General features: G+C 32.8%; 1 protein-coding gene across 3 annotated transcripts in view; it reads right to left on the reverse strand.

Annotated features, from left to right (window-relative positions):
* The window catches only part of FRMPD4 (FERM and PDZ domain containing 4), a 723,029-nt gene that overhangs the window by 582,786 nt on the left and 122,127 nt on the right, over positions 1-18,116 (reverse strand). The window lies entirely within an intron of this gene.

Consider the following 18,116-nt stretch of genomic DNA (forward strand, 5'->3'; position numbering starts at 1 on the left):
ACAAATATCTTATTTGATCCTCACAATAATAAGGGGAGATAGGATACTATTATTATCTCCATCTTACAGTTAGAGAAACTGAAGCAAATTAAAGGTTAGGTGACGACTTGCTCAGAAGCACAGAATAGTATCTGAGGTTACATTTGAACTCCCATCTTCCTGGCCAGGTCTAGCTCTCTATTTCACCAACTAGCTTTCTCTAAGTAGATATCAATAAAAGGATAGCACATGTTGTTGTTCACTCGTCTTTCAGTTATTTCTTGACCCCATTTGGGGTTTTCTTGGCAGAGATAAAAGAGAGATTTGTCATTTCCTTGTCCAGCTCATTTACCAATGAGGAAACTGAAGCAAACAGGATTAGGTGACTTGCCCAGGGTCACCCAGCTGGTAAGTGTCTGAGGCCAGATTTGAACTCTGGAAGATGTCTTCCTGATTTCAGTTCCGGCACTCTACTCACTTACCACCTAGCTGCCCTGTGGAATATATGATCCCTATTAATTTTCCTTTATATTTTCTCCACAATGACTAGGTCTGTCTTCTTTATCTGTCATTCACTTCTTTGATGACATCATTCTCAGTATAATCTAACAAAAGAAATGGGCTCTAAAGTTAGAGAATCTAAGTTCAAAACTCATTCTTATTCTTACTGCCTAGTAATTTGAGGCCGTTGTCCAGTCACTTGACTCCTTTCAAATCTCAGTTTCCTCATTTATAAAATGGAGTGGCTATTGAGGCCCCTTCCAGTCCTATATTCATTATCCTACAAATTATCCTTCAAAATTCCTTGTTTTTAATATTACAAATTGTTCCCATATATCCACTACATTGTCTTACAGGTAAAACTAATTTTCGATTATTTGAATTCTTTCTTGATTCTACCATTTGGAAATTATCTTTCCTCTTTCTGACCTCATAAATCACTTTATACCTCTCTGCTTTTTTCATGTTCTTTTTGAATTCCTTTTTTTCATCCATTCATTCAATTAGCATTATTAAAGAACTAGTATGTACCAAGGATAGTCACTGTGAACACAATGACATAATTAAAACCAATCCTTGCCCAGAGTTTTAATTCTACTAGAGATAAATAATATTTAAGTGGATACCTAATTTGTGGTATAATTTGAGGAGACAGTGGGGCACTGATTGTGGGCATCCCACATAATGTTGAACCTTGAAGGAAATTACGGTTTCTAAGAGGCAGAGGAAAATAAGGAATGCATTCCAAGATCTTGGGGTAATGGTGAAAAGGCAAGAAAGCAAGAGATAGAATTCTGAGTTTGGAGAACAAATATGGCTGGAATTTACAATTCATGAAGGAGAGTAGTGGGAATTAAGTCCAAAAAAAAAAAGAAGAAGAATCAGAAGTTTAGAACTTAGAAAGGCTCTTAAAAGAACATCTATATAAAACTCCCCCATTCAGCAGATAATGAAACTGAAAGACAGAAGTGTGACTTGCCTAAGGTCAGAAAACTCATAAGTGTGTAATAAAGATTTGAACTGTGAACCTCCTAATCCTATGTTTAGTACCCTGTCCAATACACCATGATGCCTCTAGCTGAGATAACTTGTGAAGGTTTTGGAATGACAAGCTCTTAAGTTTATATTTTTTCTAAAAGGCAATTACAAACTCCTAAGTTTTTGGAGTAGAAGAATGAAATCCTCAAACCTGTCCTATATAGAAATAAGTTTTGACAGTTTTAGGGAAGATATAATAGAAGAAAGAGCTAATTATAAAAATCGCTTGACCCTATTTATTTCAGTTTCTTCATCTGTAAAATGGGCTGGAGAAGGAAATGGAAAACTATGCCAGTATCTTTGTCAACAAAATACCAAATGGGGTCATGAAGAGTTGGACACACTGAAAAACAACTATAATAGTACAGGGTGAAGGGGGCCAGAAATAGTTTAAAATATATTTATTTCATCTCTTTTGACAAATGTCAGAAATGGGTTTTATTTATCAATGTATTTTATTTACCATTGTATCATCCTTAATGACTATTATAATAGTTTGTATTAAGTAGGACTTTAATAAATGTCTGTGAATTGAATAACAAATATTCTGAGATAGACTATAATTAATTCAATGAAACAATATGATTTTCATTTTTGTGAAGTTTGTGCTGATTAAAAAATCCATGGCATTTTAAAAAGTGATTGGTGGATTTCATGATATTATATACTGTAGACAGGCTGGACAAAAACAGACAGGTTAGTAGGAGTAAAGTAGGATTGCATTCCTACTTTTCCAAGATGTTTGTTTTTTGCATTCATAGTGGTTTATAGCCCATCTCTAATTCTGAAAAGCATTTTGAGATTTGCAAAATCATTATATAAATCAATTATTATAATGTAAAACTCAACAACATCTTAATGATAGAAATAGCTAAACAGAAGGGGGTAGGAGATTTAATACATTTTATTATCATTTGTAAGACACTGGCAATAGGTCAGGTATAATACAGAAGAAAAATAATGATCACCTAATTTCATCCACAACTGATTTCATAAACACATTTATATTATTACAAAGTCATACTAGGAGGAAGCTTGAGTTTTTCACTAGATAAATATCTCTAAATCTGTAAGACAACTGATTGCCTCATGAAGATAGGCTAAAGAATTGTTTTCTTCCCTTCCTTTCCATTTAGACTATTAGCTTTAATGCTTGTTCAAGACATATTCCATCATCTATCAATAATTGGTGAGAGGCTCCCTCAGTAGTGTCAACAATTACAACATATCACACAGATGCCTTTCAAGTGTCTGAGTTTTCACCTGCAAATCTTGGCAAGTTAAAAATGGCTAAAACTTTGTATGATTTGTTTTTAAGTCATCTTATTTATCCAATTTAGGTCACAACTAGGTAGCCCAACACTACTAAAACACAAGACAAACTCAAAAAATCTGATTCAAAAAAAATTGACTCAAAAAAATCTGAGTTCTAATCCTGTCTCAGGCTGACCATATAACCCTAGATAAGTCACTTAATATCTCTCAGCCTCAGTTTCCTTATTTTTATAAAATAGGGGAAATAATATCTTATATAATAGAAATAATTATAATTTTATATAACAAACATCATGATCTTGTATAAAAAGCAACTTATAAAATAACAAAAACAAATTAAGATTATTATCTTATATAACAACAAAATTATAATGACTTCATCAGGTTGTTATGATTATATGAAATTATATATATATATGCACATATGTGTGTATGTGAGTCTTCCATAGATAATTAATAGATATTATTGATACACATATGTTGTTTGTTTCAAAGAGAATCAAAGACATCATGGAGTGATTTTTGTATAAATAGAATTATTGACTTATTTTTGTATTACAAATTTATTTTGTTTTCAATTTATGGAACAAAATAATCATTCCATAACAGCGAGGCAGAGTTGTATACACACACACACACACACACACACACACACATATAGATAGATAGATAGATAGAGATAGATATGCACAACGAAAATTTTAGGTACTACACCTACTAATAAGAATAATTATTTTAAATATTTATTAGTGTCATAATATTTTAGAGCTGGATGAAGTTTCTTTTATTAATAACTTAACTTGATACCACATTGTAGTATTGAGATAATCCTGATTGAAGTCTTTGCCATCAGTGTGCATTGTTTCACTTTAATTCTTATAGTACAGTGCCTGACAGAGAAGATTAATAAATGCTTACTGATTGAGGTATTGCTAAATGGAAGGCTTGAGAAAATATGTTCAGCTATCAACCTTGTCTGTCATACAAATACTAACCTAGATATGACTTTAAAGACTTAGCTGAGATTATAGTTCCTCTCCTTCCCATTTTCAGAGGTATTCATGAAGTTCATCTATTAATAAGTGGAAGACAGGTTCTAACCTGAAAGAGTTAGGACAGTTTCTTTACTAATTTAAAAAACAAAAACCAAAAACCAAAATTTAGAGATCTTTTGAGTATGTGGGAGCTTAGAAATCTTTCATGTTTCTGTTGTTGTTGTTCAATCATGTCGAAATTTTTGTGACCCTATCTGGGGTTTTCTTGGTAAAGATACTGGAGCAGTTTGCCATTTCCTTTCCAGTTTAATTTACAGATGAGAAAACTGAAGCAAACAAGGTTAAGTTAAACTTACCCAGGGTAAGTGAGTCAATATCTGAGACCAGATTTGAATGCAGAAATACTAATCATCCAGATTTCATGTCCATAATTTTATTCTATGCCAACTAGTTGCCCTACCCTTCATTTTACAGATGAGAAAACTGAAGCAAACAAGGTTAAGTTAAACTTACCCAGGGTAGTGAGTCAATATCTGAGACCAGATTTGAATGCAGAAATACTAATCATCCAGATTTCATGTCCATAATTTTATTCTATGCCAACTAGTTGCCCTACCCTTCATTTTACAAACAAATTAAGATTCCATGAAGTTCTTGGTCCTCTTTGAAAACAAAGAACCACCACCAACAAGAGAACAAATTTAGGCATAGAAAGAGGTTGTGTCTTTCCTAAGAGCACATAGGGTAAGGAAGGTTTCAACTCCCATTGCTTGTTTTGACAATGGAAGTACTTCTGGTGATATACTTTACTATCAATATATTGAAAGAGTAGCATTACAAAATATGACCACGCTGTAATTACCTGCTTTTGCCTTCATAGATGAACTAGAATTTAGTGGCAGGTTTGTTCTGAATATCCTTTGTTTCCTGAATGCAACAATTTTGGACTGGTATGCCTTGTTAGTGGGAATAATGATGCAAAATCCGTTGCTTTGTTCATGTCTTTTCCTTATATTTCACCTGGGGAAGGTACCTTACTTAATTAGTATACTGTAAAAGAAAGTCTCATAGAATGTCATTATAACGACATATTACAGAGGGAAGAAAAGAACCTTTAGCATGGGGTTATATTTCAAATATGCTTTCATGAAAAATAAACCTAATAAAGTACAGGAGAGGGAAGGAATGGGAGGGAGTCAGGGAGAAGAAGCCACAGATAGGTAACTAAATTTTCTACAGGGCTTGAAAAGCAAAGGTTCCCCTTGATATTCTGGGAGAATAACCCACTTTTCATTTACACTTCTTCAAATAATTATTCTCTGAATGGTTTGTGACACAAGTCCTGAAAAATGAGTCAAGACATAACACTATGGAAATGTTTCTGATTTCCCCCATCTTAACTCCATCAACTGCCAGGACAAAAATACACAGAGTACATTTTGATTCATTTCTACAGTTTTCACTGCCACATTCAAAAATGTATTTAAAGTTGTTGAGAACCTACATACACTTTGAGTCCAAGAGTGCTACAAAATATTACTAAGCATAAAATTTTAAAAGCACCTTTCTTTATGGGTTAATTCTGGCTACATAATTTTGCCACCAAATTTATGGCTCTCAGAATGCCAGTTCCCTGAAGTAGAGTCCTAGAGTTTTATAACTGAAAGGGAATTTAGAGATCTTTTAGCCTATTCGACAAACATTAATTGTCTACAATGTGATAGGCACTTAATCAACATTGAAATGCCCTCAAGGATCATACAATTTAAAGCCATGTATAGATAAAAATTTATAATATTTATAACCCATAGATTATATGTTATAATATGTATAAATTATGAATATTATAATCAATACAAAAGAAATACACATCAATTTTGGGGAGTGAGACACTGCCAGTTATTAAACTGAGAGAACCAAGAAGTCTCTAATAGAGGGTAAAAGTTGAATCTTTACAAATAAACAGATGAAAAAATTGAGGCAGGCAATCATCAAGTGACTTATCTGGGGTTATTCAGCAAGTATCTGAAAAGTGAGTGACACATCTGAACTCAGATATTCCTTACTCCAGATCAAGTGCTCTGTTCATTGTGCCAGCTAGTTGTTTAACATAGGTGATGAATAATCATTTAGTTTCTGACTGAAGAATTCCCATGGTACTAGTCTCCCAAGGAAGCACATTGTAGTTTTGAATAGTTTTAATGGTTAAAGATTTTTTCCTTACATCAAGATTAATTTTATTGCTGCCACTTCTATCTATTCCTCTTAATTCAGTCCTTTCAAGGAAAACAAGACAATTCCAATTACTCCTTCTCCCAATTGACGGCCCTTCAAATGCTTTAAGTCAGTGACCAAGTCCCCACATATATGCTCTTTTACAGGATAAATATATGTATCTCATTCACTGGTTCCAAAGTCACTTAATCTCTATGTATCTCAGTTTATCCATCTATGAAATAAGAGTATTGAAGTATTGATCTCTAATGACTCTTTCTGATCTGATTCTGCTATAGCAAATTCAAGCCACATTGCTTGAATTAACTGCGTATGGCCAATTTATTGAACTACACTTCTGTTCCTTTGGACTCTCTGTACTCTTTGCAATATTTTTTTCATCTTTTAAAGTTGGGCCAAATTTCATCTTCTCTAGGAATGCTTTGGATTTCAATCCCATTCAATTATGACTCCAAGCTAAAATTATTTAATATTTATGTTTATACTAAGTTGTATCTGTCAATATGTAGTTTTCAAAGTTTTTTGAGTTATGCCATCCCAAATAAATTATATTATCCCTACATTCTGGAAATGAATAACATATTCTGAAACCACAAAAACATTATGTTTGTGAATTATTGTTATTTCATATAGTATGTAGAGAACATTACACAACATATGCGTAATCAATTTTTTTGACTCATTATACCTACTGATTACTTAAATATATGTGGTAGCATACTTTAGCAAAATGTTTAAAAATGATATTTAAATAAGATTTTTTTCAAAAGAAATATTCAATTCAAATTTATGCAATATTTTGTGATTTACAAAGTGCTTATTCATTTTTCACAGTGTTAAATATGTTGTTTACCTACTTAATTGATGTCTGCTGCACTCATTAGTATTTGTTAGTATATCATAATTGTATTTGTTGAGCCTGGCAGTGATAAATTATACCAGTTTTAAACCTTTTCCTCTTCAGTTTAAATGCTAAAAGTTTTTTGTTGTTGTTGCTGTTGTTAAGCAACTTCAATTACAATGCACATTTTTTTGTTTCAAATACACTGTATTAAAAACAGTGTGACTTCTCTAAATAAATTGTAGGTGAAGGAGAGAAATTTCAGTCACTTTCAGGGTGTCTCTGTTCATAATTTTCAGCTACCAAGAAGAATTGTTCAGACACATTTTGATTCAGTCTTACTGCTAAGATGAATTCCTCTCTTTACGGATATAATAGCTGTATCATTCATATCTCTAGGATATTTTGAGAAAAATGTTTAAATCACAACAGGAAAGATTAAGCTTATATTTTAAGGGGGAATTTATCCATGAAAATAGTGAAACATTTAAACAGATTATGAAAGAAATTGTAGAGTCTTCCTTCAAAGGGTATTAAAACATAAGACAATAGAAGTTGGCTTCAATACTGAGTTGGGCAGAGGAAATCTGAAAGTGCACAATCTGACTCTCAGCCCTGCGTCATTTCCACTAATATTACTACAAGTAGTACTTTATGATTTGTTTTATATATATAATTATATATATAATAAAGAAAAATGTTTTATGTATGTAATAAATAAATAAAATATATGTAATAAAATGATACTATAGAATGAGCTCTAACTATCTTTTCACCTGTGGGCCTAAAATTTTTTTTCTATCTGTTTACAAACATGATTTCCTTCCTTCTCTAATTCCCAAGTCAGTATAATCTAGGAATCAAGTCTTCTTTTTGTGTATTTGAACATTACAGCTCCAATGAAGGGATTTCAAGGGAATAAATGCAAATAAGGGTCTTTTGGAGTCAAATGTTCCCCAAAGCAGCAAAACATCACTTCTGGAAAAGTCAATAAGACCAGATAAAAGAGAGGGCCCTGAGGACTCATTATATTTCCAATTGAATTTTGCAGTCTAGTCATGCAGAATGTAATAATACTGAAATACTTGTTTGAGGCATTTTTTGCTAGGGGATCTTGCTGTTCCTTTTTGCATTTGATGTGAAGAAAAGTCAACAGCTATAATGGGGGACTATGCAAAAGCATTTGTTTTGGTGGTTAATTCAATTAAAGAGGATTAAACAGAGCATATATCACATCATGGAATTCTTGCACAGAAATGCTTAAAACCAACTGTTGGAATTTGAGTGGGGAAAATGAAGGAAGATAAAAGAAAAGACAAAAGTTTTATCCCACTCTCTTTGAAGCTGAATAGGTAACTGAAAGGAAAATCAAATAATGAGAAATGTTTCAAATATCAGCAAAGTGAGAAATGAATAAATTACTGAAGCATGACTTCTGCTCTGGAAGTCAGAGAAATAAGCAAATCACATATCTGGAACAACAGTAAGATTGGGGAGGAAAAGAGGAAAAGCAGATAAAAAACATAGTATGGATATGTAGGACAGAACCCAGGCTCTATTTTCAACAGACAGATTGTCATCCAGGCAGGCAGATAATTGTGTCTGCATGTTTGCAAGTAATGATGATGCCGCCAAGTATTAGGAAAACAATGAATGGTAAGCATAAAACCATGACAGCCCAAAGAAGATGAAAATGTTGGCAAGGAAAATGAAGCAAGTTAGAAGCAAAACATGAAACAATTTGGAATATAGCAAGGAAATAAACCAGTGGGATTATTAAAATACAATAAGCAATACAAAGTATTTTTAGACCTTGAAAATGAACTTTTATTGGAAGATAATTTCTTCAAAGAGCTTTCTTTTCATAGAAGAATTACTGAAAAAATCTGATACCATCCAGAAGATTAAGATTTATTGTCTGGACAGCAATAGGAAGATTAAAATATTATTTATACCTATAAATAAAACTAGTCAGAAGTATGCCTTTCATAGATAAATCATATGCATCACCTAGTATCCAAACAAAATGATAGCACTCTATTTTTGATACCTTATTATTGGAATATTTTGTGCTTTTTGAGAGAGATAAATTATAAAATATATAAAATGTACAAATCTGTATTCCTTATAATGATTAATGTTTCAGTTGGAGGGAGAGATTATATCACAATGACTGATTAAATTGAAATGATTCATTATCACCCATTCTCTATTTTTTTTCTTCTTTTATTATCTTTTCTTCTGAATCCTGAATTCAAGCACTTACAAACTCTTAGCTTATTGATTAACAACCGTTTTCTTTCTTTCTTTTTCTTGTTTTTTCTTTTCTTTATTGGGATTGGAGTGGCGAGAGAAGAGACTATATATTAAGTGACTACCTTTTGGTTGCTGAGCTGGAGATGAGTGTCAAAAGTGATACTGGTGGGAGTGAAAACAAGCTAGACTTGTTTGGTGCAGCCCAGAGATGAGAGATGAGATTGAATGTTGGTTGGTTACTGGCTGTTATTGCTAAAAAAAAAAAAAAAAAAAAAAAAATACTGGAAGCTGAGAAAGAATCCAGTTATGGCAGCTGGCCTTTAAATAAGAGTTTCATGTACTATATACAAAGTAATAGAAATGTTCTGGGATGACCAGCTGTAAATGACTTTGCTATTCTCAGTAGTACAATCATCCACAAATACTTTGAACATGATGAAAAATCGTATCCATACCCAGAAAAGGAACTGATGCAGATTGAATCATTCTTTCTTTCTCTCTCTGTCTCTCTTTTTCTTTTTAACTTAATTTTTCTTGAGGATTTTTACTTTCATTAAAGTGGGAAATGTTTTCTTTTACAACTTGACTTTTGTGGAAATGTTTTGCATAACTTCACATGTGTTTTTTTTTTTTTTAATTCTGAGTGAAAACAAGGGAGAAAACCTAAAACTCAAAAATTTTAAAAACAAATGTAAAATTTTTTTTGAATGTAATGGAGGAAATATTAAATAAATTAAAGGAAAAAATAGAAAACTCAGAGACACAACAGAAAACTGGTGACCTTAGGAAAGGAGGCAAGAAAAGATTTTCAGTGTCCCAGTTTTGGAGTTTTTTTCCTCCCCCCCCCCCCCAATTCAAATTCTGAGGAAGATTTTAGAGTTGGAAAAGCAAAGGGATAACACCTTTCCTTGTGCTCTTTTTGGTCATCTTAATTTGTTAAGAGTATCATGTCTAATTTAAAAAATGACCAGTGGCTTTATTGGTACCAGTATAAGAATATGCTAGGGCTGAAACTCTTTACCAATGCAGATTTCAAACTATACTGTATGTTATAGTGTCAAAGATTTAAGTGATTTCTCCAGGATCATACATTTAGAATGTGATTTCCAAGTCATTCTTACTGCATGGCCATCATTCTATTATCCCATGTTACCTCTTATCATTTGTAATAATATCTATTATTTTCCAATTCCCCTCCCCCCTCTTTCTCATTCTATATATATAGGAAAGGTCACCAGTTTTCTGTTGTGTCTGACACTTTTCTATTGTTTCCTTTAATTTATTTAATATTTCCTCCATTACATTCAAATATATATATATACATATATATATAGAAAGAGAAAGAGAGAGAGAGAGAGAGAGAGAGAGAGAGAGAGAGAGAGAGAGAGGTATTACGGTATTACTTTGCTTGTGTGTTTTGGACACTTTCATCATTCTGATGAAATGTCTAAGGACATTCTCTCAGAATAATATTTTAAAATGCATAAAAATTGGAGACAATGTTAAATCTCAGTTGGAATTTAGTGAAAATGAATATGTAATTTTTTCACCTTATTTCACAGAACCCATAGAACTTTGGGGATCCTTGAAACATATGAACTTATGATGAAATCCTGACTTTTTTGAGAAGACTGGGGCCATATAAATAAATTCTTTAAAATGCTCTCCTCTCCTTTCATACAGATTCTTTTTTCTTCATTTGGTCACTGAAAACATATGTCTTTTCCCTTCTAAGGCTGATGCTTCTACCTGTGCTATTGATTCTATCCTTGCCTACTTCCTCTAATGTATTATCTTGTATTATCCCTCTCTCTCTCTCTTAAGTCTTTTCAGTTTCTCACTTTATACCAAATTATTCCTATCAACATCATAGTTACCCCAAAAATGGCCATCCTTTTCACAATTTAAAAATAAAGCCCTTCCCTTGAACCTGATAAGGTTCTTATACAGACACTGTGACACTATCTGTTCTCCCTCTTCTTTATTGTTAAATTTCCTGAAGATGATGGGTGTACATGGTACACAAAGCAGGATTCAGAAGTAAAGGAAAAAAGAAGTAGCAAAAAGTGGAGACATAGAAAATGAGATTAGGCAAGGTGATCAACCACATTTATGTATTTATTGGATATGAAACATAAGGGAGAAAAATATTATAGGCAATACCAAGTATTTGAACACAGAAAGCTAAATACATAAAACTGTGAAAAATAGAAAAGGTGAAGCCTGATAAGTAGTTTTTTGAGAAAAGATAAATAAACTCAGTTTTGGACATGTTGAGTTTGAGATGAATGAACATCTAGGTAGAGAGAGCCTTTAAGCAGTTAGAAAAATAGGGCTAATGCTCAAGAGAGGTTATAACTTGGGATTAAAAGATAATTGAAATCTTGAGAGTAAATGAGAGGGCCAAGGGAAAGATTATAGAAAAATGATGATGATGATGATGATGATGATGATGATGATGATGGTGGTGGTGGTGGTGGTGATGATGATGATAATGATATGATGATAAATATCTAGCACTTTTACCAGCACAATAAATTTTAGAGGTAGTTGCTTTTACTGTGCTTATTTTACAAATAAGAAAATTGAGGTAGGTAGAATTTAAGTGACTTGCCCAAAGTCATTCAGCTAAGGTCTGAGGCTAGATTTAAACTCAAATCTTCCAATTCCTAGTGCTCTAGCTATTGGATTGCCTAGCAACAAAACCTGGAAAAACAACCTCTTTTGGGAGTTAAAAAGAAAACAAGAATCTTTGAAAGAGACTATGAAATAATAGATTAATAAGTCAGGAGCAGAATAAAGAGAGTGTGATTTCATTAAAAACAAGAAAATAGAAGGTAACCTGTAGGATTGTTTTCAACTCTAACAAATACTTCAGACACAGAAGTGATAAAAATAAAAGAAAAAGAAAAAAGTCTTTGGACAAGGGGCTCATTATTAGACTTTAAGAAAAAAGTTTCAGTAGAATGAAAAAAAAAAGAGGAAAAATCAAGGATTATGAAGGGCAGAATTTGGAATAATGGGTATAAATTGCAAAAAAAGACAAATTTAAGCTTGATTTAAGGGGAAACTACCTAAAATTTGGAGCTGTCCAAAAGTGGAATGATAGATTCTTTGTTACTTCCAGTCTTTCAGTAATATCAATAAAAACTACTTGCCAGGTGTATGGTTGAGATGATTTTTATTCAGGTAAAGATGGGATCAAATGGCCTCCAAGTTCCCTTCCAACTCTGAGATTTCTATAATTCTATAAAAAATAAAACCTCCTTCTTTTTGTTTTGTTGGACTTTGTGTATACAAATGTGTGTTCTGTGTGATCAGGCAATGTTCACCAAGTGGTTAAAAAATAAATTTAGTTTGAAGAAATTACTCACTGAAAATAATCATCAAAAATGAACCTGTGATTTCACTGACACAGTAAAAAGTCAGTGATAATTTAGACCAAAATCTATTCTGTCCTGCCTATCCCAAGTGACTCTTGTCCACATTTGCTCAAAAGTTCACAAAAGAGTTCATTTATGAGCCAGAGGCCTTCCTCTGTAATGTTCTGGCTAGCTTTCTGGAAGTCCCCCAATTGGGCCTTGGTTTTAGCAGAATAATTACCACAAGAATAGTCAATAATGAAGTACAAAATCTTTATTATCTCCTTCACAGTCTGTCTCTTTTACTTGGGGCCGGGATAGCTTTCTGGGGGACTTTCAGATGGGCCCTGGTCTTAGTGGAGAAGTGAAAGACAAAGGACAGCCACCACAAGAATCTTTATCTTCCAGTCTGTCCTCTAGTCCTCTGCCTTCTCTGTCTATCTCAGAATCTGTCTTCCTTCCCAGATCTCTTAGCTCTTATATACTCTATTATAAGTACATAGCATAGGTGTCAATCTTGGAGAATAGGTGTCAACTTATAGAACTATGCTAAGTACTAAGTACATGTAAACTAGAGAATCATTATCTCAATTCCACTGAGTTAATACCTTGTTGTAAGATTACTTGTTTCAAGTACACTTACTCCTTTACATTCCTCTATTTCTCCTTATATGGCAGAAATACCAGTAAAGTCCTCTGGCCATCCAAATTACCTTTCCCTCTAACTACATGAATAGACCATCTTTTCCTTCTGTTATACAGGAACATTGAAATTTGGTTATTTTCCTTGCATGGAATGGTAAATACATTGTAATGCTGAATAACGTATAGACCTATATTCATAATATGCTTCATTCTATCAAAGTAATTTGACTGTCCCAGACAACATACAAGCAATTTATAGTTTACTTTTAGTTTCACATAATGTTTTTGGGAAGTTAGATGGGGCAGTGGATAGAGTGCCAGACCCTGAGTCAAGAAGAACTGAGTTCAAATCTGACCTCAGACACTCATTAGCAGTGTGACCCTAGTCACCTTTTGTGCCTCAGTTTACCCATATATAAAATGAGCTGAAGAAAACAGTAAATCACTCCAGTATCTTTGCCAAGAAATCCCTAAGAGGGATCAGTACAAGTCAGACATGATTGAAATGAATGAAGAGCAGCAAAAACAAAACAAAAACAAAATACATGTCTTTCCACCTCCTAGTTAAATGCATATTACTTTTACTTTATTAGATAAGTCCCAGAGAAGCTCTAGATCAGGACTTCTTAATTTTTTTCTATTTTTGACCCATTTTTGCCTGAGAAATTTTTACATGACTCCTAGTCTATAGGTATATAAAATAGATATACAAATTTAACATTTATTGATAATAAATCATAATTTCACTGACACTTACATTCAGTTATGAGATCCCATAAGGGGTCACAACCCACAGTTGAAGAAGCTAGGCTCTAGAGCAGAGTGTTCTCATCTCAAACCAATTCTGGGTTGTAAATCTTTCCTTACTCCTAGCCCTTGGGAGTAAATCCAAGCACTGCCTCCACTCTGGGGACCATACTTGGCAATATTGTTTACTCCAGTCCTACTTATCCTCTTCCTGTGCTGTCCCTAAGGATCCTGGTTTGCTCCATTTGCTCATTACCTTGCTGTTAATGAGGCTGGACTGTCTAGTAGACTTTGTTTACATTTCCTGTTGATGGGCTGGTTGCATTAGATACATACAGACATACATTGTTTTCCAGGATTAAGCTAAAATTTCTTGACTAGTGAAAAAAATAGGCATATGTTTTATTCTAAAGAAGACTCTCTTGAAAAGGTTCAAAGTATCAATGCTAATGCAACAGGAACATTAGGAATATTCCTGTAATCAAATCACCACCATTACTCCATTTTATTATGTAAGCCTCTCTTATAGAAATATTGGATGAGCTCTCAGAGTTATTCTAAGACCACTTTCAGATTTCATTAAGAGATACAAGGTTTACAAGCTAGGATGGTATGCATTAGTTTAAGATCTTGGAATAGTTACAATGATTTCCAAAATAGCTTTCCTTTATACTGCAATGAATTCCTGGAAACCTTACTATAAAACTAACGTAATTCCATGGGAAGACTATCATTAGTCAGAAAATCAGTCAATAAACATTCATTAAGTGCTTACTACGTGACAGGCTTCCAGGCACTATGCTAAAGCACTGGAAGATTCTGAGGAAAGAAAAAAAGAAAAAACAAAAACAAAAAGAAAGCACAATAAAGGATAAATAAAAATCTATTCACAGTAAGATACAAAGTAGATCCCAAACAGTCCAAGTCCTCAAGGAATTCACATTCTAAAAAGCACATTGACATGTAACAATAGATACAAAGTAGATGAAAAACAATCACCAAGGGAAAGGTAGTAGCTGAAAGGAAGAGACTAAGAAATGCTTCCTACAAAAAGGTAGGTTGTGAATGCCTTAAAATAAAGCAAAGAAACTAAGGTGATGAAAAAGCAGAAGATTCCAAGTTTGAATCACAACCACAACAAATGAAAAGAATGAGAGAAATGAATAGAAAAATGATTCTGGAACAGGGACTATTTAAAATATCAAGTTTAAAATTAAAATTAAAATTTTTTAATTATTTAAAATTTTAATTTTATTTAAAACATCAAGTAGCTTTTAAGTTGGGAAAGGGGAATTTATAGTTTTTCTAATACTGGAATCTGTTTCTAATTGATTTTGATTCACTAGCTTAGATGATCTCTGAAGTTCCTTTCCAGCTTTAAAAATTCTCTGAAACAAGAATGTACAAGACAGACTGAGGAAAGAAGCATCACAATTTTGTGCCACAGAGAAGGAAATCAAGAAACTTGTTCTCAAACTTCTGTGATTGATGGGGTGAGGGACTAGTTTGCCTATCTGAAGAGGGGGGAAGGGAAATACATACAGCACAGACACTGTAAAGAATTTGTTAGTTAATAAGAGAAAAATAAAGCAATATTGGTAGCAAACTTCTGTCAAACCCTATAAGATTTTGTGATTCTATTATGGAAGGAAATAACAATTACTAAAAAATTATACTGAAAACTAGCATTTTTTTCCCCTGTCTCAAAGCAGTTTGTAATAGGATTCATAGTTGAACTAAAAGGAATAGAGCAAAATTCAACTGACATTGATATCACAGGTTTACAAAATAAATGATTATAAGTCTGAGAGAAAATTTATACCTAAAGGTATGGGTCATGTGTAAATAGTGTCCATTACTCTATCCAATAAATATGGGAAATGGCACTTACACAGGAATTAACTAAATATTTCACTACCAATTTTACATTTTATTCACAAACTCAAATTGCTACCTTACTGTGCAGGTAAACATAACTTGACCATATTTAGGTCTTATAATAGAATCATAGATTATAAATACAAGGGTCTTTATTGGTCATGTAGTCTAAGGCACAGAATAATTAAAGTGACTTGCTCAGGGTCAGATAAGGAATGAGTGAGGAGGAAAACAAAGTCTGAACCAAGTCTGTTTGTATATCTATGATTTTGTTTACTTTAGTTTTAAAATTAGGGTCAGCTAGATGGTGCAGTGCATAGAGCACCAGCCCTGAAGTCAGGAGGACCTGAGTTCAAATTTGACCTCAGACACTTAAGACTTCCTAGCTGTGTGACTCTGGGCAAATCACTTAACCCCAATAGCCTCAGCAAAAACAAACAAACAAATAAATAAAAATTTTAAAAATAAAATTACTTAGAGGAGGATGTTTGGTTCTTTCTGTGGGCCAGACAGTCACTTAAATCTATTTATGAGTTGATAGAATAATTTCATTGAAAATGAAGATATTCAAATGTAATCTTCATTAATAATTCTTTCTGATATAATACCTGTCTCACCAATAGTTAAAACCATGGTCTTTTCTAATACTAAAATTGCTTCACCTACTTTTTAAATCACAAGCTCTCATATAGTGTAGCATAGTAGAAAGGTCACTGAGTTTAAATCCTTGCTTTATCATTTGTTGCCCATGTTAATTAGCCTCTCTAGGCTTCAGTTATCTCATTTATAAAAGGAGGGAGTTTGATTAAATGATCTCTAAGTCTCTTCCAGCTCTAATTCTGTTATCTCACAGAAATTTATTTCCTAATAACACACAGCATTGAATGACTACATAGCATACTGTAGGACTCTTAAGTCCTAGGGAAGAAAGAGGAAAGAAAATAAAGATCTTACTCTAGAAGGCATTTATTTACTTTCTAAGAAGTTTGTATTTCTTTTTTCTGATTTTCACCAGTACTCTTTTAAAAGTGATGCTGATGCATGAATTAGTCATATCCCCCAACAGAAAGCACTAGTATAATATGCTGATGAATAAGGGGCAAAAAATAAAAATAGAAACAGAAGGATGAATCTGGCATCAGCAATGATTGAGCTGTGAAGTATGGAGACACCCTGTTGTCAGCTTCATGTATCATACGCTGTGCCCTATTTAATAAGGATTTTTACTATAATTTCTTGTTAACTAACTTGAGTCATCCACAGCTTTTCTGATATACTTTTAAAGCCTTATTTGTTATTTTCTGATCTCAGGGATCAGTTTGTCTAAGTGAAGAAGGGGAGGGGGGACAAGTATATTACTTTTATCACAGTGACATAAAGAAGTCCATGTCAATCCTTGATGATCTTATAATGTCAAAGAGAGCCTGAGATAGTTAGAAATAATTATATATCTATATATCTAAATCTATCAAGTTGGAAAGGCATAGCATCCATATACACACATATATCTCATATATATGAGAAAGAGAAGAGAGAAAAGAAAGGGAAGGAGAGAAGGAATACACACACAGACAGAGATAGAGAAACAGAGAGATAGTAAGAGAGACAGAGAGAAAGATAATGATGAGAGACAGAGAAACACAAAGAGAAGAAGTACTATATAGCAGAAGTGGTAGTTTCTCTCTCTCTCTTTCTCTCTTTCTGTCTCTCTCTCTCTCAAAAATATGAAGATATCTTATTGTCACCTTCATTTATCATAGGCTTTCATCCCCATCTACCTTTACAAATATAAGATAAAATTTATTGGACTGGAAAATCTCTGTCATTACTAGTCATTTTGTGGCTAATTATTTTATCATTAATATTGTAAAAATATTATTAATAACAATTTTGGAAAGTTAAGAATATTAAGGATTATGTAGATTTTTTTCTAATTGAAATAAAATAATATTAATAAATTTCCTTTACTAATACAAAACCCAACTGTTTGTGATTTTTGTGTTTTACTCCTCTCTTGAAAGCCAGATTTAGCAAATCTCTGTCATTACTAGTCATTTTGTGGCTAATTATTTTATCATTAATATTGTAAAAATATTATTAATAACAATTTTGGAAAGTTAAGAATATTAAGGATTATGTAGATTTTTTTCTAATTGAAATAAAATAATATTAATAAATTTCCTTTACTAATACAAAACCCAACTGTTTGTGATTTTTGTGTTTTACTCCTCTCTTGAAAGCCAGAGTTAGCAAATCATGATTTTTTAAATTTTCAAAAGCTTCTCTTTTCTTTGCAATTTATACTCCAATGAGCCATCACATGTTGGGAAGGTGCCCATTTGATGATAATTCATGAAATAGCAG

Source organism: Sarcophilus harrisii, chromosome 3 (genome assembly GCF_902635505.1).
Source record: "Sarcophilus harrisii chromosome 3, mSarHar1.11, whole genome shotgun sequence".
In the NCBI taxonomy this organism is placed as follows: domain Eukaryota; kingdom Metazoa; phylum Chordata; class Mammalia; order Dasyuromorphia; family Dasyuridae; genus Sarcophilus; species Sarcophilus harrisii.